This window comes from Pinus tabuliformis, chromosome 4_2, assembly GCF_031772625.1.
Source record: "Pinus tabuliformis cultivar Carrire ecotype Pingquan chromosome 4_2, CPIR1, whole genome shotgun sequence".
NCBI lineage: Eukaryota > Viridiplantae > Streptophyta > Pinopsida > Pinales > Pinaceae > Pinus > Pinus tabuliformis.
In genome coordinates, this window is record NC_142304.1 from 1040954426 (window position 1) to 1040979039 (window position 24614).

The 24614-nt window shown below is 40.8% G+C and overlaps 1 pseudogene; it reads left to right on the forward strand.

The window, feature by feature from the left end:
* The first annotated feature begins 8687 nt into the window (after positions 1-8687).
* Positions 8688-24614, forward strand: part of LOC149173173 (dolichyl-diphosphooligosaccharide--protein glycosyltransferase subunit 1B-like) — a 165811-nt pseudogene continuing 149884 nt past the window's right edge.

Here is a 24614-nt window from a genome sequence, read left to right on the forward strand (position 1 = left end):
AATTATTTTAGATAGCATAACTGAAAAGTTAAATCTCGGGTTCATTTTAGAATTAGATATTTTTGTTCATTAGAATACAATTGCATATTATAAAATTAGACATAGATTAAAAGCATTTTACTTAGGAATCATTAGAAAGGAAATATCAATTCTCATCACACACACACAAATTGGGAAATTGGTCCCATTATCCCCAGTCAGACCCACCATCCCAAATAGAAAAGGAGTTGCTTTCAACGTCCAGACCGGGTGGGTATCCCCCTTGTTGTAGACCCAATTTTCAGGGCTTCAACATGGCACCATGAAGGGGCAACCCCAACTGGAATCAAAACTAGGGAATGGCCAACAATAACCCATTAAAAAAAGGAAATAAAAAAAGTCTTCGAACTAATCACTCATGTGATATATGTGGGGAATACGGTCATTATACCCACCACTATCCTCAAATTCCTGATTTAAAAAGGATACAAGATAGTAGGGGGTAGGGATGTCAAGAAACTGCAGTGATACAGGACCCCTTCCCCCATCAAGGAGTAGTTAACATAGAGCAATAAACTCCCCACCCTCATCCATATGGAGGGAACCCCCATAACAATCAAAATCATGATACTTTCATGACAGGAGAGGATATCCTCCTGAAAACTTGGAACTAAATTTATGAAGCTCCCCCAAAGTCCAATCCATTAACCTCGGCTACGAGAATACCTACAGGTTTGTTGACCATCTATCAACCTTCTATAGAATCTATGCCTAAAATGGTCAAAGGACCTTTATGTCACGCATAACACAACTCAAAAGCTACTCATAGCTGCAGAATATTTGACGACTTAGCACACTCATCATCAGGTGTGCCTTACCTTTTGCTCTGTGCACAATCTACCCAATGGAAATCCTTACTTTATGCTCTAGGTGCAATCTACCCATTCGATTCTTGCCTAATGGTATTCGACTTGGATAAAGGAAATCCATGACTACCATCAACCATTGCTTTCAAAATCCTAGTCTTAGTCTGTTGATGGTGTTGGACCTACCAACATATCAGGGGATCTCCCCTGTAAGAAGTCCCAACTAGACCTCAAACTATTTGGTGTAGGAGTCCTAGCAGTGGGTCGTACGATATCACCTTGACCGCAGTTGCGTACAGAGGTAGAAGGATGTCCTTGTTGGTAGCAAGGGTGTGACATGCACATCAGGTCAAGGAAGGTGCATGAATGGTTCTAACACTCGGAAAGTGGGGTGAGTGCACCCCTTGGAAACCTTTGGAAACACACAACTTGGAAGGGAACACACAAGCAAAGATGCATCACAAACTGGAACGCAGGTAAACCAACAATCCAAAGTGATGGTTAAACTAGAAACACATCTCAGTAAGATTCATATATACATATATAGAAAGAGTCTATACATACATGTGTAAGCAAACAACTACATATATCATTAGGGTAACCAAGATAACTGAAATGCAATAACAACATATGCATGAAATGTGTTGGCTTTGTTATATAAAGAAGTGAAAGTTCCAATCATACAATACAACCATGACCAAGCACTAGTCCTGATAACAGAACGTTACAGTCACTGGCGTGTGATCCTCCAAAGAGATGTACTATCTCTGCATTGTGGAGAAGTCAAGGCTCATTACAATACACTCCAAGCTTTCTCTAAGATACTCCTATGGGAAGCTTGGCTACCCAAAAGCATGTACATTGAATTATTAGGTTCTATGAATAACAAAGGGTGGGGTGAAGCTTGAAATCCCCTTTGTGACTGTTCACCTACCTTCATGACTCTTCAACTACCCTATGACTGTTACATTCAACTATCAACACTTGGACTTTCACTTTACAAGATGTTACATACAATCTACACATGTACCCATGTGAGAAAAAACAGTCTTGAGCAAGCCATGCAAGGCATCACTAACACTCAGAAAACTATGGAAATACCAACTCTTCAACATCCTCACAATGGTCAATGGTGGCGAACTGATGCCAATCTTGGTAGTCAGCGATGGTGTCTGTGTACTCTGTGGTGACATCTTTCTGAAACAAACTCTTGCCTCTATTGCATCCAAGTACACTGACTTTTCTCCTATGTCCAACTTGTTTGATAACATGCACATCATTGTCTTGAGTGCGGCCAGACCAGTGACATATTGATGCATAGTTTCTACGTTGATCACCAAGTCTGCGATGGTGGCTATGCGCATCAACTCGTCAAAGTACATGTCCATCTCCAGTCAGACTTGATTCTTTGTCTTTACCTTAGTGAGTGTCCCAATGGATAGGATCGCATGCACATGCACAAAAACATCCATGCTTTTGAATACCCGTGCATGTGAAGCCTCCAAACTGGTGATGAGCTCCAGGAGTTCCTCATAGTTCCAGATCTGACTCTAGATGCATGCCTTTAACTCTACCACCTTGGGCTTCATCAACTTGGGTAAGTATAACAGGGCTCCCTTGTATCTCATTATCCATGTTTGCATGTGGTCGACAATAGTGTGCAAATCTGATAAGATATATTTTCTCCTAGCATAGCATTGTTGCTAACCATTGAGATGGACAACTGACTTATGCATGGTGACAAATATGGAATACAACATTTTCATGATTGGCTCGAGAGACGATAACTCATTCAGTATTCTCTCTTCAATTCTTCTCTGGAGGATGTTGTAACCTAGTCTCCTCCCTGCTTGACCATCTGTAACTCCTTAGCCCATTCACTCATTCTCTGCTATCAAGAATAGAACACTCGAGCTGGTGGCTTCGACATATGCTTTGGTAGCATCGGCCAATGCTGTTGGATGCTTGCACACATCAGATATGATCACTCGTTCTTCAAATTGCACAAGATATGCATGGACATCCGAAGTAGTCACTCTTCACGATTGCACAACTCTAGGTTGCAACTCGTCAAATAATATGTTGTGCATATTTTCTTCCAAATTGTCTCCAAGGATCTCAGTATCTCCTTGGTCACTCAGGACTTGCTCTACTTTCGGATCTGGTGAAGCTGATGGATTTACCTATTGGTTGTAAGGCATGAGGTCAATATCATGTTCTGACTCTGGCTACTCCATATTGGTATCCATCTGCTCAAGTATCTGTTCAATCTCTTAAGTGAAGTCCTACTCCTACGACTGCTCATCCTATCTACCAGCTTCTCGGATGATTCTACAACCGTTATCGGTGCAGTTTCATTAATATGTGCATGTTGCACCTCCTGCTACGTCTGTCCCTGGTACGTTTCCTTCTCCTCTCTTCACAGCTCTTGCTCTTCCTAGAGTTGTTGCTTCAACTCTTGAAACTCCTTCACTGTTTCGTTCATCCTTTGTTTCTCTCTCTGCCTTTGTGTGTTCCTCCTGTCGTGCTGTTGCCTCTTCACCTGTATCTCAAAATCTGCTTTCTCCACAAGTGGGTCTGATTTGAACTTGAAGCTTTGTTCTACCTCTACTTTGTCAACAACCTTTCTCTTGCATTTTTCACGCGTAGGTACAATACCCTATGCTACTGCTAATGATGGTTCTCTCCTAGATGTTGCTTCACATTGTTCACTAACGATTCCACATATATGTAGACTGGTTCATTGATCCTAGAGAAGTTATGACAATATCTCCATGGGTCTTCCTTAGCCCAATTACATGCCCCTGGATCTAAGGAAATTTCACTCTCACATAGTGGTCCTTTACAAAGCAATGTGGGTCGTACGGATTGAAACTTCTGGTGTCAAAAGTAAATCTTTTGAACTCTTTCATCTCGGCATCAGCATGCTTTAGATTTTGTATCTCATACAACTTGATCCACAAAGGAAGAGTGGGCCAGGGTGCCTTCTTCTTCCGATGTAGTTTAGGTGACAATCCTATCGAGATGTGGTACGACACTTCTTGCATGATGAGCTTGTCCATGGAAAACTTTGGTAAAACATGTGGAGGCTTCTCCGTGTTGTACATCCGTATGAAGGTGACAAGGGGTGATGCATACCAATCTGCTATGTTGATCAATGTCTCCATTGTTGCCTGTGCCATGCAAGGTAGTGTTGGAAATAGCAACAAGAAATGATAAAAAATAGAATCTAGAAATTCCAATTTTAATTTGTCCTTGAATTAAAATTGTGAATTAAAATCTAATTTAGTCTCACCAGCTTCTTGGAAATAATTAATTAATTCATTATGGATTAATTAGTTGGAGAAATTCAAGTTAGAAGTCTTTCTGAAGTCATGCAAAAGTTATCCCTTAAATTAAGGAGATTATCCCTTAATTAAGGAGATAAGATTGAGTTATATTTGAGTTGTAATTAGTTAACTCAGTTTACTGAGTTAAGTCTAGTTAAATTAGTTCCAAACTGTTTGAGGAACTAATTATGAGTTGTCAGTCAGTTGATGCATGCATGCACTCAACGAGTGTACTCCAGATAACTAAAGATTCCCTCATCAGAAACTCATGCATGTCTATTCTGAGAAAGACCCAGTTGAGAAAAATGTCAAGGACAGCGTACTATTTGTTGCATGTGTTTTCCTATAAAGGAAACTCATGCATGCAGTCAAGGTAAGGTTCCTTGAGGATTGCACAATTCTAACAGTGTGTTAGAGTGGTGTGAGAGCAACGTTACACTGGGTGAAGGAGATCATCCTAGAGGCAACTGCGCAAGGAATAGGAGCTTGAAGGGCAGAGGAGAAGGCTTGTGAGAAGCCAAGTTTGCCTGTGAGCATCCAAGAGGATTGTACTGAGAGATGGATATCTATGAGAGCTAAGGCTTTGTATAATATTGATGTATTTTCAACTTGTATGATAATACAGATAGTGGGGTTTTTAGTTGAGGCTTTTCCTTGAGTATTTTCTATGTTTCATGTGCATTGATTCTTCTTATTCTGGTTATATGTGTTCAGCTCTAATATTTCTCAATCTTTAAGTTCCGCAAATTGATGGTAGAAGTAGATTATAGTATTTTGCTTTGGTATATTGCATTATCAGGTTAATCTACAGTCAGATTTTCTATAGAGATCTTAGAGGTAGATTTTTAGATAATTTGCAGAATTTCTACAGGTAGATCTTGCTCAATTATAATCTTATACATCGGGGTGAAAAAATGGTCTAAAAATTGTGTGATGACTCTGCGAAAGCTGCATTCGGAAAAAAATCTACAGTAAGTGTGTGGAGATGTTTCCGCTTATGTTAATGCCCAACCCAGCCTAGGAACTGCTGATAGGCCTAGATTGCATCCAGAATGTATGCATACATGTATATCTCTACTTTATGTCCTTTGTGTGGATGCCGAGCTTTTGTTACCTATTCCTTGAGCTTGTGAGCCAACATGTCAGATCCATTGCATGGTTTTCTTTCACTGGCCAGTTGGTCCAACGTGATCACCCAACTCTGTGGGAAGGTCTTTGTGATGTCTTGGTCATATAGGTGACATGAAAAAATGACCAAGTACTGATATGCCTTCCATAGTATCTTCCTCTTGTAAACTTGGTTGGTTTTCATCCTGAACTTGGTTGGCTCCTTCACCCAGCTCTCCAAGATACCTCTGGAATTTGCAGTGCTCATGAGAATTTTGGGACAGCCAAACCTTGTCAGTACGTTCTCGAACAAAAACTTCGCAGTTGTTTCAGTCGTGCAATCCTAAACTGACTGTGCCTTTTCCCATCGGGTCAAATAATCTGTCGCGGTGATGATATAGTGCACGCTCGTCTTCCTTCATGGCTCGATAGGTCCTATGAAATCAATTTCCCACTTCTCAAATGGTTGTAGCATCATCTGTGGCTGGAGAAACATTTCATCTCTCTGCAATGCTTTCCTCGTCCATTGACATACATTGTAGGTTTGGTAGTATGCTTTCGAATCCTGATGCAAAGTGGGCCACCATAATCCTACACGAAGAATCTTCTAGGCTGTGGCGTGACCTGCATAATGTCCACCAGCAATCCCCCCATGTGCTTCGGCCAGGATCTGTCCTCGCTCGAACTCCGGGACATATCTACGCAATATTTCGTCATTGCCCATTTTGTAGAGGTGTCCTGCAATCACGGTGAAGTCTGCTGCACGTATCACCAATTCCTTCTTCTACTGAACAGAATATCCCTGTGGCACAATTCCTGTAGTTAAGAAATGGATTATATCCTCAAAGTGACCATCCGCTACGTGCACCGCATATTGTTGTGCATCTGGGAGTCTATCCTCTAGATTGATGGGTTCTTCGCGAGTCTCAATTCGGGATAGGTGATCAAGGCCTACGTTTAGACATCCTAGCTTTACAATGACCACAAAGTCATACTCCTGGAATAACAACAACCATCTAAAAATGTGCCCCCCCAACACAGGCTTGTTCACTAGGTATTTTAACGTTAAGTGATTAGTATACATCTTAAAGTGGCCTCCAAGCAGATAGGGGAAAATTTTTTAAAGCATGTATATCATCGCTAATCCATTGTGCTCAATAGTGGAGTAATTCTTCTCATCTTTTGACAACTAGCGACTTGCGAACGTGATCGAGTGGTAAATTCCTTCTGCTCCTGGTTGAGTAAGTACCGCCTCCAATGCGATACATGACGTGTCAACATGCACATGAAATTCGACGTCCCATTTCAGAAAGACCAATATAGGGGTTGATGCCATCTTTTCCTTAAGCGTCTCCAGACTTTTGTTGCATTCCTCATTCCAACAATAAGTAGCATCCTTCTTCAGCAAATTTTCCATCGGAGCCGTGATCTGAGCGTAGCTTTTTATGAACTTCCGATAGTAGCCCGTGTGTCCCATTGTGGCACGTAATTGTTTGACACTTCACGGCACTTGCAGATTGAGTATGATGATGATCTTTTCCGGATCCACCATCAGGCCTTGCTTACAGACCACATGGCCGAACAGGTTCCTCAATGGGACAAGGAAAGTACACTTCTTTAAGTTTAGTGCAATTTGGTGTCGGCGGCAAGTATCCAGCATCAACCATAAGCTCACTACGTGCTTCTTAACTAGCCCAAACACGGTCCAATCATCAAGATAGACCTCTAAGAACTTGTGGATAAATTCTTTGAATGCTTCTACTACTATCTGTGAAAATATCGTCGATGCATTATTTAGTCCAAAGGGCATCACCGTGTACTAAAAGCAACCCAATTCAGTGGCGAACGTTGTTTTACTCCTATCCTCTGGCACGGTCTTGATCTGGTGGTATCCTAAGAACCCATTCATGAAGGAGTAGGCTTCCTGCCCCCCCCACATTTTCCAGTATCTTATCTGTAAACGGTGCTGGAAATGGATCGTTAATGCAAGCATCATTGAGCTTCCTGAGATCCATGCAGATGTGAATCTCACCCTTTTGTTTCTTCTCCTACATAACCACTAGACTTACCCAATCGGAATCCTCGACTGGTTCAATGATTCTTGCTGCCAGCAACTTGTCCAATTCTTCGCGGACCTTTGCTTTATATTTGGATTCAATCCGTAGGGTCATTGTTTCACTGGTTTCATGTCTAGCTTCAACGTTATCTTCATCACTCCCAAGTCTCCTAGGATCCATTTTAGCGCGACAAAATGGTTGGGACTTGCGCATCCCTGCTGTGCTATGGGCATACCAAACCATGTGCAAGAAGTTGATGAGCCAAACACCTTTTCGGTTAGTCTATGGCAAGGAGGCCATTATGCCTATGGAATATATTGTACCTAGTCTATGGATCGCAACAATCACAAGTATGGCAGACTGTGGGGCTTTGGAGGAAAGGCTCGCGCAGCTAGAGGAACTCGAGGAGGAACAGTTTTTGGCCGGATTCCATTAGCAAGTACAGAAACAGCGCAAGAAAGCGTGGCATGATCACCATATCAAGGTACACACCTTCAAGGAGAATGATCTAGTATTGCTATACGATAGTAAGTTCAAGAAATTCCCTGGAAAACTCTGAATGCATTTATTAGGACCCTATGTCGTCAGAGAAGTTACCAATGGGGGCGCGGTTAAGCTTGCCAAACTCAATGGAGACCCCTTCCCAGGTAGAGTGAATGGCAGTCGCTTGAAGCTCTATATGGGCGGGCCGATAGCCTGACTAACTGTTCGTAGGATAGTCTCACCGCTCCAGCTAGTTGAAAGAGAGTGTGGGATGGTAAAGCAGTCTGAGGGAAAGAGGCGTGGGTGCCAAGATACGCATCGATCTGGCCCATCACCAAGATCACGGTCGTGCGGTTCGAAGTATGCTGCTGCATTGCTACGAGCAAAGGTCACCGATCATGTCATTATTCATGACAAGATGTCTGCATTATGGCAAAAGAGAGCAAGCGGAGGGCAATTAAGAGAAGGAGTACAAGCCAAATATGGAACGAGCTGCCACAGATTTTACATGAGGACGCTAAACCAGGTGGGAACGAGTGAATTTGAAATTTTATAAATCATCGGGATGCATCCACCAGGTGATCTACACTTCGAGAGAACACCTGTTGGTTATCGATATGGAGCTTTTCATTATCTCCACACCAGTAGTAAGCCCAAGGGTGGTGATATAGCTGATGAAGAAACATGACTCGCTAAGGAATAGGGTGGTGACGACTACAGTCGTCCCGCAGCATGTAGCATCAGTAGTAGGGGATGTACCGAAACAGGGGAAACACGAAGTAGAATTGGTCTGAATGTTGTCGCCTTGCCCAAGGGCAGGTCGATGAACCACAACAGATAAGCGAAAGAATGGAAAAACGGAGACCATGGGTAGAAACAATGTTAATAAGTTGTCTCTGAAGGACCTTGAGGATTGGGATCTCGCAGACAGTAGCACAGGTCTTGCAAAATCGCAACACAAGCTGCCACAGACAGTGCAAAGAGTAGATACAAAGGCCAGAAATGGATGCGGTGGTACAAGGAGGTCCCGTATGTAGCTCCCTCACTAGAGCTAAAATCCTAGGAGGGGGTGTTCTGTGTTAACTGAGCAGAGAATAATGAGCATTATCAGTCACAAGAATTGGGACAAACAACGAAGCAGGAGTCAGACGAAGCGTTGTAGGAGACAATGAAGAAGCAATGGGACGATGAGCATCACTCAGAGGCAGGTGAACCGCGAATCCATGGTAGCGCATCTCGCCACACCAACGAGTCACTCAGGATTAGTCACAATGATTGTGTTGGGGGACTGTTGGGTAGCGGAGGTCCTGCGTAACAATTTTGGGTTTGATAGCCTAGAAAGTAGGATAAAAATATTGTAAACCTCCAAAATATGCGGAGCGCAAAATGTAAAAGGCCGAGTGAAAGGGTTGTATGCCCAAGAAATAATATAAAATATTAGGAAGTAAGTTGGTCTATGGACAATAGAAATGTATAAATAGAGCGCAACTCTATGAGGGAAAGGCAGTTCTTTTGGGTATGATCTGGGAGCTTAAATGTAATTGGTTTTTGAGGAGAACAATTTGAAGCATCTATAAGTCTAAGTCGAGGGTTTGGGTAGTGGGTAGAGGCTCTGCAGCTATGTGCATAGAGGCCTGGAAGAGTCCGCAGCTATGTGCGCGGACCCTTGTAGCTGAGTGCGCAGGGCGGATCTGGATGTATTGGTGAAGAAAGTTGAATAAAGATAATTGGTTACTGTAATTCTGTGTTAAATCTGAATTATCGCATATCTGGCTTTTTGTATGGTTAATATAATTGCTTGATCTATGCGCATATGCTTATGTTATGAATCTATGTGAATCTGAGTGCGCGAACTGGGTAAATCTATTAAATTTTTTCTTAAAGACCCTATGAAGAAGATCTGATTTACACAAGTAATTAATATTACGAATTAACCCGGATTCGGATCTACGCAGAAGAAAAGTAGCGTGAGGCTACAAAATGGCATGCGAACCCTCCAGACCACATCTAGACACCCCCAAGGTGTGGAAACCTAGTTCCAACACCCTCCCCTGCTACCTCAGGTGAGACCTCAGTCCGCGCTTTGCAAGCTATTGCTAAAAGGGCCGGTAGCTGCGGGATTTACTTGGCTAAATAATTCTTCTAAACCTTGGTCAGGCCCATATAAGCCAACAATAGATCATCATAAACTGGTGGCTTCAAAAAATCAACTGTGATAGAAACATGATCGTGATCGAATATGGGAGTAAATGGATCATGACAGCCACGATCATAAAAATCATTGATTTCATTGGCATCCTCATGATCTGATGAATCAAACAGAGGGGTAGATGAAGAGTGAACAAATTCATCTTCTATTTTTCTGGAAAAGGCAGTTGAAAGATCAAGTGGATTTTCAATGAATAACTTATCCTTTCCGTTGTCATATGATGGACTAACATCTGGTGTGTCCTACGAGTGATCAATAATGGGTGCATCTATAGATGAAGATACACATGCGAAATCATTGATTGAAGGTTCACCAAAAATGCCAGGAAAGAATGGAAGGGGCTCGGATGGAAGGGAGTCATCCTTTGCTAAGTTTGATGCTCAAGCTCCCAGTCATATTCTTCATGAATGACAACACATGTTGGTTGTACAACACCAACTCCATCGATGGCTTGATCCTCGTTCACAACAAGTTTAGAGTTTGGAATGGAAGAACACAAGATATTATCATCCACAGGATTAGGCGAGTATGAAGATGGAGGTTGTGGAACAAAATGCATGTGACAACTCGATGGACTCACAACCAAATTTGCATGAAAATTAAGCGAAGTGATGTTGGAAAAATGTGACAGTTGAACATATGTGTGAGCATGATCTCCCACATCACTCTGTAGTGGTGGAGCCTTTTGATGAGGGGATGGCAGACAGTCACTTGTGACAGTGACAACATCCATTTGTGATTACAAAACTCCATCACTAAATAATGCTGAGCGAGGCTTGATTTCAGACTTCTTCTTGGGATGAGAAGACTTTTTAACACAATACTAAAATCGTTCCCAAAGATAGAAAAATTTCATCTACCTCTTCGAAGCTTGAAACTGCAAATCATGGAAGCGGTGCCAAAAATCCATAGTCAATTCATGCGAATCTTTCCATTGTTGTAATAATTTTTAGTCAAGATGGTCTGGTTCAAAATTATGCAAAGTGTCTTCAATGAGATCACATAAGTGCTCAAGTGAGTGCATGATGTGAGCTAGTAGGTTGCACAACCATCGTTTTGGAGATTCACAAAGTGTGTATGCAAGCAGCAAGCTGGCCTATTCATTAGAACATCCATCTTCCTCATGAAGCATGGAAAGAAAGTCATGTAAGAACTCAGGCTAGGCCACTTCACCTTCACCATCATACGTGTAAGTGGACAAGAGATCAAAGAAATCCCTCGTGATGGTGACATCTTCATGATTCGAAAAACATCGTGGAGGGATAAGAGTGCAAGAATCCCTGATAGACATGTAAAGGTTCAAAATAGGATGAGAGGACACAACTTGTCATCTGGAACTCCTTTTAGTGCCAGAAATATTGACGGTGCCGGATCTGCCAACATGTCAGGGGATCTCCCCAATAAGAATTCCCAATTAGACATCAGACCATTTGGTGGAGTCCCAATAGTGGGTCGTATGGTAATTCCTTGACCGTGATTTCACACAAAGGCAAGTAAGATAACTATGTTGGTAGCAAGGGTGTGACCTATGCAAAGAAACAATGAAGGTGCATGAGAGGTTCTAACACACGGGGGTTGAGATGAGTGCGCCCCTTAGAAACCTATGATAACATAGAGTTAAGAAGGGAACACATGAGCAAAGATGCATCACAACATGGAAGGAAAGTTAGCTAGCAATACAAAGTGATGGTTAAACCAACAACACATTTAAGAAAGAATCGTACATACATACACAGAAAGCGATACATGCATGCATAAGAAAAAGGATACATATATCATTTAGAGTAAACCAGATAGCATAGAATACAATACAACATATGCATGAAATGTGTTGGCTCTTGTTATATTAAGAAGTGTAAGTTCCATTCATACAATACATCCATGTCCAACCACTAGTTCCAACAGAAGAATGTTACAGCCACAACTGCCTGCTCCTCCAGAGAGATGTAATAGCTCTATGCAGTGGAGAAGCCAAGGCTCGTTACAATAATGTCTAAGCTCTCTTCAAGATAGTCTTATAGAAAGCTTGGCTAACCAAAAGCCTATGCAATGAGTTATGATGGACTATTTATAGCAAAGGGTGGGGTGACCCTTGGCATTCCCCTTTGTGATAGTTCATCTACCCTCATGACTCTTCATCTACTCTATGACTATTACATCCAACTATCGACACTTGAACTTACACTTGACAAGACATTATATTACAATGCACATGTATCCATATGAGACAAAATGGATTGAGAAAGCCATTCTAGACATCACTATGACTCAGACAACTGTTGGAAGACCAACTCTTCGACATCTTCCTTGTGGTTGACAGTAACGTACTGATGCAAAGACCAGTAGTCCGTGATAGTGTCCATGTGCTCCATGGTGACATATTTCTAGAACCTGACTCTTGCCTCCATATCATTCAGGTAAACTGCTTGGGCTCCTTTGTCCAAGTCATCATAAACCATGCACATCATTGTCTTCAATGCGGCTAGACCAACAACATACTTGTGCGTGATTTTTGAGTTGATGGGAAAGTCTGAGCTGGTGGCAATGCACATCAACTCGTCAAATTATGAGTCAAGCTCTAGTAGGACATGTACCTTTGTCTTCGCCTGGGTGAGAGTCCCAATAGATGGGATTGCATGTGCATGGACCACAACATCCATACTCTTGAATACATGTGAATGGGAAGCCTATACACTAGTGATGAACTGCGGGAGCTCTTCATAGTTCCGGATCAGACTCTGGATACATGCCTTCAACTCGACCACTCTGGGTTTCATCATCTTAGGCAAGTGAACTAGGTCTCCTTTGTATCTCATCATCTATGTTTGCATGTAATCAACAACAACATGCACATTCGCTAAGATACATGCTCTTCTAACACATTGTTGTTGCCATCCTTTAAGATGGACGACTACCTTGTGCACGGTACCAAACTTGGAATACAACACCCACATGACTATGTCAAGGTACAACACTTCATCTAGTATGGCCTTCCTTAGTTCTGCTTGAGGGGATGTTGTAACCAACTCTCCTCCTTACTTGGCCATGTGTAGTTCCTTAGCCATTCACTCATTCTCAACTATCGGAAAGTGAACACAAGAGCTAGTGGCTTTGGCATATGTTCTAGTGGTATTGGCCAAGGCTATTGGATGTTTGCATATGTCAGGCATGATCACTCATTCCTCATACTGTGCAAGAGATGTATGATCCTCTGGAGTTGACACTCTGCGAGATTTCACAACTCTATGCTAAGATTCATTGAATGAGATGTTGTGCATCTCTCCTTTCGGTTGATCTCCAAGGATCTCAGTGTCTCCTTGGTCGCTTGGGACTTGCTCATCTTCTGTATGCAGTGAAGCTAGTGGGTCAAACTCTTGGTGGTGAGGCATGAGGTCAATGTCCTGCTCTAACTCCTGTTGCTTCATGTCTGTATCCATTCATTCAAGTGCTCGCTCTATCTCCTGAGAGAAGTCTTGCTCTTGCGATGGTTCACCCTGTTCGCGTGATGCCAGCTGTTCTGATAAATCCAGTACCTATACAGGCACTGTTTCATCTGTCTGCACATGTTGCGCCCCCTGCTGTACCTATTACTGTTGTGCTCCCTCTCCTTTTTTCACAACTCTTGTTCCTTCCGGAGTTGCTCCTTCAAATCATGCAAATACTTCTCTGCTTCCTCCATTCTCTATTTCTCCCTTTGCCTTTGCTCAATTTGCTTATCGTGATGTTGCCTCTTCACCTCTATAGCCATAGTTTATTTCTCTACAAGTGGATCTGCTCAAAACTTGCAGCTTTTCTCTTCCTCCATGTGATCGATAATATTCCTCTTGCACTTGTCGTACACTGGTATGTTCACCTCTACCGCTATTTGTCCTTTTGGTGCTCTCCAAGATGCTGCTTCACGTTGCTTCACTAACCACTCCAAAACAAAGCTGGCCTATTGATTGGGTCTAGAGAAACTCTAGAAATATCTCCATAGGTCCTCCTCCGCCCAATGAAATTCCCTGTGGATCCAGTTGAACTATACTCTCGTGTAGTGATCTTTCACAAGAAAATGTGGGTCATATAGATTATAAGTTCAAAGGTCGAATGGGTACTTCTTCATATGTTCTTCTTCGACATCCGCATGCTTGAAGCTTCATATCTCATATAACCCAATCTGCAACGAAAGAGCGGGCCAAGGTGCCTTCTTCTTCTGGTGGAGTCTAGTTGTCAATCCTTCTGAGATGTGATATGTTACTTCTTGCATAACGAGTATGTCCAAGGAAAAATTCGATAGAACATGTAGAGGCTTCTCCGCACTGTACATACATATGAAGGTGCTAGACGATGAGGCATGCCAATCAGCTATCTCTATCAGTGCCTCCATTGCTGCCTTCGACATGGAGGGTGGATCCTGTTCGAATATCATCTTGTAAACCGAGGTGACAAAATTATTGGATAGTCATTTGATAACTCCTCTCAAGTTGCATTCAGACAATAACTTATAATAAGTGTTCACAATAGTCTTCGCCGGTGACCATGCCAACTTCAAACCTAGGAACTCTTGTCAAGCACAGATTGCATCCAAGATATAGGTGGACATGTAGATTTCTACTTGCATACCTTTGGGCAGTTGTCGAGCCCTCGTTACCTATTCCTTCAACTGATGAGCCAACATGCCAGACCAGTTACATGGTTTTATTTCTCTTTCCAGTTGGTCCAGCACAATCACCAAACTTTTTGGGAAGGTTTCCATGCTTTCTTGGCCATACAATCGACATGAAAATATGACCAAGTATTGATACGCCTTCCGCATTACCTTCATCTTGTAGATCTGGTTGGGTGTCATCCTGAATCTAGCCAGCTCCTTTACTCTGTTCTTCATAATGTCTCTCAAGTTGGCATTGTTGTTGGGTAAGCTGAAGGGAGTCTCCATGATAGTTATGAGATCTAACATCTGATACATCTCATCATAATCCTCTATCCTAAAGGTTGCAATATTTTTCCCGCTGACACTGCTCGAGGTCATCATCTCGGGATTAGTGTGTGAGATGATCTAGTGTATCATGTCTGTGCATGGGAGCACGGGGTGTCTCCATGCAATCTAGTACAAGCTGAACTTGTGAATGTTCACGTACATCTGGTAGCCTTTGAGGTCTTCCCCAAATGTGGTTGTAAATGCATCATTGAACTCTTGCCATTTCAACTTGATGTCCTTGTCTAGAATCAACTTGGTATCTTCATAGATTGGTAGACTTGATGAAACTCGCTCAACTGCTGCTCCAGCTACACTTCCATCACTATCCTTTGATCCTACTCTCTTGGAGGCCATTGATCCTGTATGGTTAAGAGGTGGATGAACACCTGGAAGATCTGGAGACAAAGTGACATGCATGGCAAGGCATTTGTCAGTGAAAACCAAAGAAAACTTGAGGAATGACATAACACATACCTGGGGATTGATAGGCAAAGATTAAACAATTTCTTCTGGGAGGCTGGGTGACTGCCTTCCAGATCTGTGCAAAAGGCAGTCTAGGCTTTCTAGGAGGCATGACTGGCTACTGCAATTGCACAATGTACAATCCATGTTGAATGCTGACTGTTGGAATTGTGCAATGTGCAATTCCAACTGGCAATGACTGTAGGATCGATGACTGCATTGTGCGATTTTTTGGGCCATCAGTCACTGTCCCTCATGATTATGCAAATCAGGCCTAGGGAAAAGCTGCTGGGTAGAAATATGCATCTCTAGAGAGGAAGGTAGAGCCTTCCCTCTCAGGATTGTGCAAAGTTGTCTTAGTGAGGCAGAGTCTGGGCCAAGGATGCCCAGACCCATCGACATGCAACTCAAAGAAAATGTGAAAGTGATTGCATGGCAATACTGAGTGTACGCAGAATCAAATGACCATGCATGCAAATAGTGAATGAAAGATTCAGAAAACAGAACAACATGCATGTCGGTGAAGCGAGTAGCTGAATCGATGACTGTTCATGCAAAACAATTTCATGCATGCGACAACAGTGAGATAGCAATGCAAATTGAAACTATGTTATTACAAGCTAGTATGCATGTAAACGATATCAAGCATTCAAAGAAATCAAGAAAACAACACTCACACAAGAAAAAACACAAAAGCGACAAAAATGCTGAAAAATACAAGTTGAGACCACTTACCCGTGAATAGCTGAGCCGATGTTTTGAAGAGTCCTGGATGTGTTGTGGGATGTCAGAGCTCCAAGATCGATGTGAAAGAATGAGCTCTAATGCGTTGAATAAATAAGTTTAGGCTCATGATGTGCATGCCACAGATCTAGGAAAAAGTGACACTTGGAGGAAAGATTCCAAAACGATCTTTGCATGTAACCTCCAGCTACTAAAAATAGCGCCCTAAATCAAGGGATGTTTTTCTGCATGTTGCCTTTTTCTATTCCAGGAAAAAGAAAGCCATGCTCAAGTCAAGTTTCCTTGGTCCTGGGTGGAACTCATAAAGCCAAATTTCACATGCAAGAGGTTGCTCAACTGTTGGGAGAAAATGTGCATTTCTGGATGGGAGCTGGGTTGGTTTCCCAGGATATTTGTGCAATTTCTTGGCAGAACAACTGACTGCTACCCAAGATTGTGTAATTCCTGGGCTGAATAGCCCTGCTCGGAAGAATTGTGCAATTTTTTGGATGAATCCTGACTGGAAGAATTGCACAATTTTGTAGCCCAGTAGGCTGCCAGACTGAATTGTGAAATTTATGGAGGAAAGGATGGTTTCCCTCCAGAATTGTACAATTTCTTGAAGGAATTTCTCAGCCTACAACTGGACCAAGTTCAGAGAAACAACCTGTGAGGGAAGTTCATCAAACTTTGTTTGACAGACTGCATTTCTGCAAGAAAATCATTGAAGCTTATGTACTTGACGAAGCAATACATGTTGTTTGTGAAAGGTTAGTAGGGAGGCTCCAAAACGAAGCTAAGGCAAATTTGAGGGTGGTTGTAGTTGCTACAAGAAGTCCCTAAAGTCTATGTTAGAGTCAGTATTTGCATACTACCACCAGTGATCAAAATTTCTCTTTTATATCATATCAGAGTCTCATTTGAAATGTTTTGCATTCCACTCACATCATTATGAAAAACTTTGTTCACTTATGGTAGTCCAAAGTCCAAAATCACTTTTCCCTCTTAAAAGTTTGTGTTTGTTGGCCCTCCTTCATGTGTCTTCTGGGTTACCATTGAACATGAAGGCTCATTTCATCACATTTTATATCAGTCAAATCCACATGAAATTCAGTCATTTGAGGTTCCATTAGATCACCTAGGTTTTATTTTTCCAAGGGCCAATAAATCACCATCTCACTACATAAGGTCAGCAAAATATGAGAGTCAAGTATATAACGTCTTTCTTAGTTAAATAAAGCTTTCCAAAGCATGTAACCATAGTTACTGTAAGCCCTTAATTTTATTTCAAGAAGGGATTTTATCCCAAGTTTGTAAATTAGACCTACAAACAGATGTAATATTTTTTATTTTTGTTTATGTAATTTTATGTCTATTATATGTAATAAGTTACTTTTAGTTGCATACTCAATTCCATTGCCAAAAGCATCCCAAGAAGAAAGTCAAAATCAAGATTTCCAAAGCATCATCCACCTATCAAGAGCAAAAAAGTTCAGAAAGTCAAAAAGGCATTAATATGAGAACTTGGAAATGATAAGAAACAATAGAAAGTGGGTATGAAAACTCATAAATTAAAGTCCATTCAAGTATAAAGCCTCTTAAGACACTCATGAAAGCCTTATTTGCACTCTAGAACTCTCACAACTCCTTAGAAAAAGAAAATTAGCAATTTTATGGTGAAATTGGGCAAAACAAAAAAAGAGGACGCATTCAGCAAGATTGTTGCGCATTTAGCATGGTCACTACTTTCTTGTAGAGGTGGCTGCACATTTGCTAAGGATCACAGTGTAATTTATAACGATGTTGCGCTCCTATAGAGGTTGTTGCACGTTTGACCAGGTCACTGCGCCTTTGCCCAGGTTGCTGCACGTTCACCTGGAAGGAGCCAAACATTCTAAAAACCATCCATCGCCACCAAGTTTCCAAGTTAATCATCATTCACTCCAGCAAATCAGGTTGGTGGAATAATTACTCACTCCTTCCCTCCTTTGTTTGCCTACATAGGGTTTAAATTATTTGTTTTTTTCCTAAGAGCAAACCCTAGTTTAGCATTCCCACCATCTCAAATCACATTTCCTAGCTTTCATCACTATTCCCCCTCACTTAACAACTATTCCCTATCACCTCCCTCATTCCACATATCCCCATCTCCTCCTCATTATCTTTCCTCACATCATTCCACTTTTCCCATATCCACAGTCCATTCTACCATTCCCCTAGGGTTTTGAAAAGAAACAAATCATGGAAGAAGAAGAACACACAAGTCAGAGTGATGGAGAAAAACAACAGAGGAGGAAATATAAAAAAGGAGGGAAAATCATCAGATATGAACCAACCAACACTAGAGAGCTCATGGCATCTCCCATCACTGTCACAAGCTTCAAACATATGGGATGTTTTGAGTTTTGCGAGAAGGTGGAAAGGACACAACATCATTCTGAATTGACCTGAAAATTCATCATCAACCTCCATCACAATCAAGCAACCCTTGGTGGTGTCACCTTTTCACCATATCTTTTTCTATCATATCAGCTGCTACTGGGATCCCAGATGTTGGGGAAAAATGGTTTAAATGGGAAAATTTGGATTATTGCTACTATGAGCCATATATTAAACCCAGCCAGAAGAAAGAAAGAAGGAGGATTTTTCCTTTCTCTTACCTCCTAAATAGGTATGTTCTTATGATGAAAATCATCATGAAGTACTTCACATGTGAGGTCAGCTTTTCTAGGCTCTATTCCTATCATATTCAGCTACTCATGCATTTTACAAGAGTTATAATGCTCAATCTTCCCTACTATCTTTACCAGGATATTGAAAATATGTCATACATTTCCCGAAGGAAAGATCATGATCATCAAATGCATAGCATATTTCACCATTCTCTAATCAAAATTATAGTCCTCCACCACCTTGATTGGGTTAACATTGCATGGGACACTTTCATATCCAATGAGGTTTTCACAGTCCCACCTATTTAGCATGGCCAAGAGGCACCTTCATCCTCTCATCCATCCACCTCCATTCCTACACCTTAGTACATACATCATTCATCTTCATCTGATGAGTCAACCACACCATCACCTCCATCATCACCATTTCATGAGCCTATTCATTCACCTGGTAGAGATGAAGGCACTGAGCAGTAGCATGTTGAGCATGGTGAGAGTAGCAAGTCTAAAGGGGTTATTTTAGGTACCTTGGCACATACCTATCAGAGAGGGCATAGGCAAGTGTTTTCCCCATTGATTGTGGGAGGGGCCTTGCCTTCTTCGTCGACAAAGCAGGTACAGAAGGTTAAGGAAAACATTATAGAGGCAGAGATCCAGCAGTAGGAGGAAGACCTCCATGAGGTAGAGCATGATTTTAGCTAGTTGAATCAGATGAGCATGATGACAATAAAAGAACAACTATTTTCATCAAGGAGAAGAATGCATGCATAGGTGAGCTCGAGGTCAACTTGCAAAGGGCCAAATGGATCATTTCCTACTATGAGCAGGAAAATAGGCAGTTTGAGGTCAAAAATGAGCTCATGGAGTTTCAGCTTAGAAAGGCAAAGAGAGAGGTTGAAAAGGAAAAGGCCTTACCTGATGAGGCATATGGGTAGTATCGTGAGCCACTTAACGAATAGGTGCCAAGAAGAAGGCCAAGGACTAGAGGCCTGAAGAAAGCCTTGGAGCAAGAAAGGAAAAGGGAGGAAGAACTAGCAAATCAACTCACCTTGAATGAGCAATTTGCCAAGATGGTAAATGAGAATCGAGAATATTGGCTTGAGAGGGTAAATAAACATCTGGAGAACCTCCTAGACAAGGCCAAGAAGGAAAATGATATTCAAAGAAGGATGGTGAAGCACAATGCTATGAGAGACAAAATTGCAAGGGCCAAGCTCAAAAGAGCTCATGCAAAAATTGAGGCCTTGACCAAGAAAGAGGAGAGAAAGAGGTTGGATATCCTTGTCGAGGCATCACTCCATGCCTCAAACAAATAGCCAGCCGTCAGCCCACCAATTTTGGCCATTTTTGAACAATTTTTGCAAGATATGTTTTGTTGTGCTTTTTGAGAAATTTTGGCACAGTCATCATGGTCAAACGCACAGCACCTAGGACGCTGCACTTTTGTTTGGAGAATCCAATGAGAAAATGATTAGAATTTTTGGATTCAGAATGATGAGGACATGCACCTTGTAATTTTTCTAAGAATTTGGAGAAAAAATGGTCAGCTAAATGGGTTAACAACTACCAAAAAATCACCTTTCTGCCTCTTTTCTGGCCTAGTTGCTATGCGTTTGAGTAGTCTTGGGAGATTGCAATTTTGGATGTGCAAATCAAGCCCATTTTGAAAATCAAGGGAAGTTTTGGAAACTAGACATGATAAGGTTTCCAATGAGCTATTCTAGGCTAGATTTGGACATCGGGAAGGTGGCCAAATGTCATCTTGAATAGGACATTGCGCGTTTGACCAGGGTTGTTGCGTGTTTAACCAGGCCGCTGCGCGTTTGACAGTTTTCCACAAATTTCATTGTTTCATTCCAAGTTGACTTTTATCTATGGGAAATTCAAGTTTTACCTATTTAGTTCATCTATATGATGTAATTATTATGTTTTTACTTTTATCTAGGGTAGATACATCAGTTAGATGGCCTATGTGGCATGTAATGAATCAATTTTCTAGAGTGAGGGATGAGTCACTTTGATCACCCTACACTCCAGCTATCAGTTCAGCCTTTCTTGCAACTACTCCTCCACTCATGGATTCGACCCCTAAGCCTAGGATGAGTTGGTTGTTGGCCTATATTATGTATTTTCTTAGTCATTTTATAGGTTGGATTCAATGGGATGCTATACTAGTGATCAGAGACCATTGTATCAAATATTGGCTAGTTTCAATAGATGAGTTGTAACTATTTTTCTGGGATACATGTGGTATGAATGTTTAGCATTGTTTCTTCTTTGTGATCATTTTTATGAATGTTTTATCAGTTGATAAGCAAAATACATGCTTTCTCATGCTCTGTTTTGGGTAATTTATCATACTTTGTCCATTTTTCCTTAGTTTAGGAAGAATACATCTTTTATGCTCTTCCTAACACCTCATCACTCTTAAACCATCTCATCAAATCACCTTTTAAGTGTTAAGCTTCATACCTACCTTACCCCTTTGAATGTTTGCAATCATATCTCATTCGCACTGATCTAGTCCCTCTGACCTAAATCACCCATCCTTGTGACTACCCAACCAAAATCAAATCAAACAACCCCCTACACTTTACATCTAGCCTAAAACCCTAATCTATCTATCCCTCTTGGTTGTGATCCTTTGGAGAGAACCCTCTCCGGCTTGGTAGGGCTACCTACCAAGCTAAAAGATTGGTCTCTAGTTATCTCAGTTGGACTCTTCCTTAGCCTTGGAGATCCGAAGGAGTGATAACATACTATCGTCTTTTCCAAGGAACACAATGTTCATTTTCCCTGGGTGTATGACAAAGTTTAGATCTAATTACTGATGGTGGATAACAATCAATCACATGAAGGCTGAAATCATTCACTTGGCGACTCCATTGACTGAAAGATCCAGAAAAGCAACACTGCATGGCGACTCCACTTTTCAAGAACCAATAGTTTAAAAACCTTTTTGCTGACTTCATTGTTTTCAAGATGAGTTCTACTGCAAGAAGAAATCCCAGGTATGCTCCTATGGATCAATCTTAGATCCCTGGATTTCCAAATCCTATGCGTCATGTTGATTGGTTTGAAAATATTCCTATATTTAAAAATGGACAAGAAGATGATGCTACTTTGCATTTAGTAAGGTTTCATGTACATGTATGTAGACTAAGAGTTGAGTTTCCTTAGGACTGTCTCATGATGTTGTTTATGGCTACCCTTGAAGATAAAGATAGGGTATGGTATGAAGGGTTACCAGAAGGAAGATTATGTTCTCTAAAGGATTTCTATAATGTGTTCTCCAACCATTATGTGAAGTCTTATCTTTCTTTACAAATATGTTGTGATTATAGTGAAGGTTTCATTGCGTATCTTGAAAGTATTGATGATATCGAATATATGGATGATGAAGAAATCATTGAAGCCTTCTTTGATTTTTCCCTTCAACAATAGTTTGAAGAAGCCAGTCACTTCGATATGCAAGATCATAGTCAGCATACAATAGCTTCCCCTATGGTTGAAGATGAAGGAATTTTGCATTTTGATAGTCAACATGAATCACATGAAATGAAACAATAGTCTCATGAAAATTTATATACTCCTTTGCTTGAAATTAATGAATATATTCAACATCCTTGTCAAACTTTAACAGGCAAAGAAGACAATTATTGTTTTAGCAAAAGAAAACAAAAAGTACTATCTCCTCTATCTGAAGAGCAGATAGATCAAATCTTGAAAGTTCAGGTTACAACCCAACCTAATGCAGATTTACAATGTTCACATTGTCAAGAAGGTGTCAGTGAAACTTCTTCCACTTTTGAAAATGAGGACAGTCTTGAAATTAGATTTATAGATCAACGAACATATATTGTTTTCTTTCATGAAGATGATAGGGCTGTCATGTTTGATAATCTTGAAGAATGTTTTATGTTTAAGAATGACTTAGACTATGAATTTGAGGAGTATGAGCCCGAGAGAGACAGTATGCAAAAAATCGAGTCAGAATTTCTCATGCTTGAGGAATTTATAGCGAACACTCAGATAGAAGAAGGTTATAATTCCCTATGCCTTCCTATCAATCAACAACCAACTGTTCTTTCAAGTTAGAATGAAGGGAGTACTTGTATTTTTGTTGTTGGATCTCAAGACAAGGCAATGCTTCAGGATTTTCAAGATCCCTTCGGCATTCTTTTGCAAGCATTGGAGAAGATGAATGTTGTCTGGTTTTTTAGCATAAGCCTTGGTTTCAGTTGTTATTGTGAGTTTCCTACATGTACATCATTCTGCCTACTTGGGGAAAGTGAGAGAAAAATTTCAGTGAGTAGCCATCTAATGGATTGGTTAGATTGGAAGGCTCACTTTACATGATTGTACATATTTCTTCAATAGGCAGCTGGTTGTCATCAGTATTTGAAGCCCTCAAATCTCGATGGTCTGCTTCCATTAATAAGCTTTGTAAGTACTTGTGTCAGTTAAGTAATTCTTGAGTCGTTTTTTCAGTCAATTTCAAGTCAGTTTCGAGTTAGTTTTGAGTTAGTTTCAAGTTAGTATCACGTCAATTTTGAGTTTTTGACTGCATTGTCCCAAATAAGGCCAATGTTAGAGTTAGTATTTGCATACTACCACCAGTGATCAAAATTTCTCTTTTATATCATATTAGGGTCCCATTTGAATTTTTTTGTGTTCCACTCAGGTCATCATGAAAAAAATTGTTCACTAATGGTAGTATAAAGTCCAAAATGACTTTTCCCTCTCAAAAGTTTGTGTTTTCTGGCCCTCCTTCATGTGTCTTTTGGGTTACCATTGAACATGAAGGCTCATTTCATCACATTTTATATCAATCAAATCTACCTGAAATTCAGTCATTTGAGGTTCCATTAGGTCACCTCTAGGTTTTATTTTTCCAAGGGCCAATAAATCACCATCTCACTGCATAAGGTTAGGAAAATATGAGAGTCAAGCAAATATTGTCTTTTTAAGTTAAATAAAGCTTTCCAAAGCATGTAACCATAGATACTGAAAGCCCTAAATTTGATTTCAACAAGGGATTTTATCCCAACTTCGTAAATTAGAATTGCAAATAGATGTAATAATTTTTATTTTTGTTTATGTAATTTTATGTCTATTATATGTAATATGTTACTTTTAGCTACATACTCAAGTCCATTGCTAGAAACATCCCAAGAAAAAAGTCAAAATCAGGATTTCCAAAGCATCATCCACCTATCAAGAGAAAAAAGGTCAGAAAGTCAAAAAGGAATTAATATGATACTTTGGAAATGACAAGAAACATTAGAAAGTGGGTATGAAAACTCATAAATTAAAGTCCATTCAAGTATAAAGCCGCTCAAGACACTCATGAAAGCCTCATTTTCACTCTAGCACTCTCACAACTCCTTAGCAAAAGAAAATTGGTGATTTTAAGGCGAAATTGGGAAAAATAGAGCAAGACGACGCGTTCAACAAGGCCGTTGCACATTTAGCCTGGTGGCTGCACTCCTGTAGAGGTTGCTGCACATTTGCTAGAGATCATAGTGTAGTTTATAATGGTGATGTGATCCTGTAGAGTTCACTGCGCATTTGACCAATTCACTGCGCCTTTGCCCAAGTCGTTGCATGTTCACCTGGAAGGAGAAAAACATTATAAAAACCCTCCATTGCCACCAAGTTTCCAGGTTAATCATCATTCACTCTAGAAAATCAAGTTGGTGGAAGAATTACTCACTCCTTCCCTCTTTTTTTTTCTTACATAGGGTTTAGATTTTTTATTGTTTTTCCT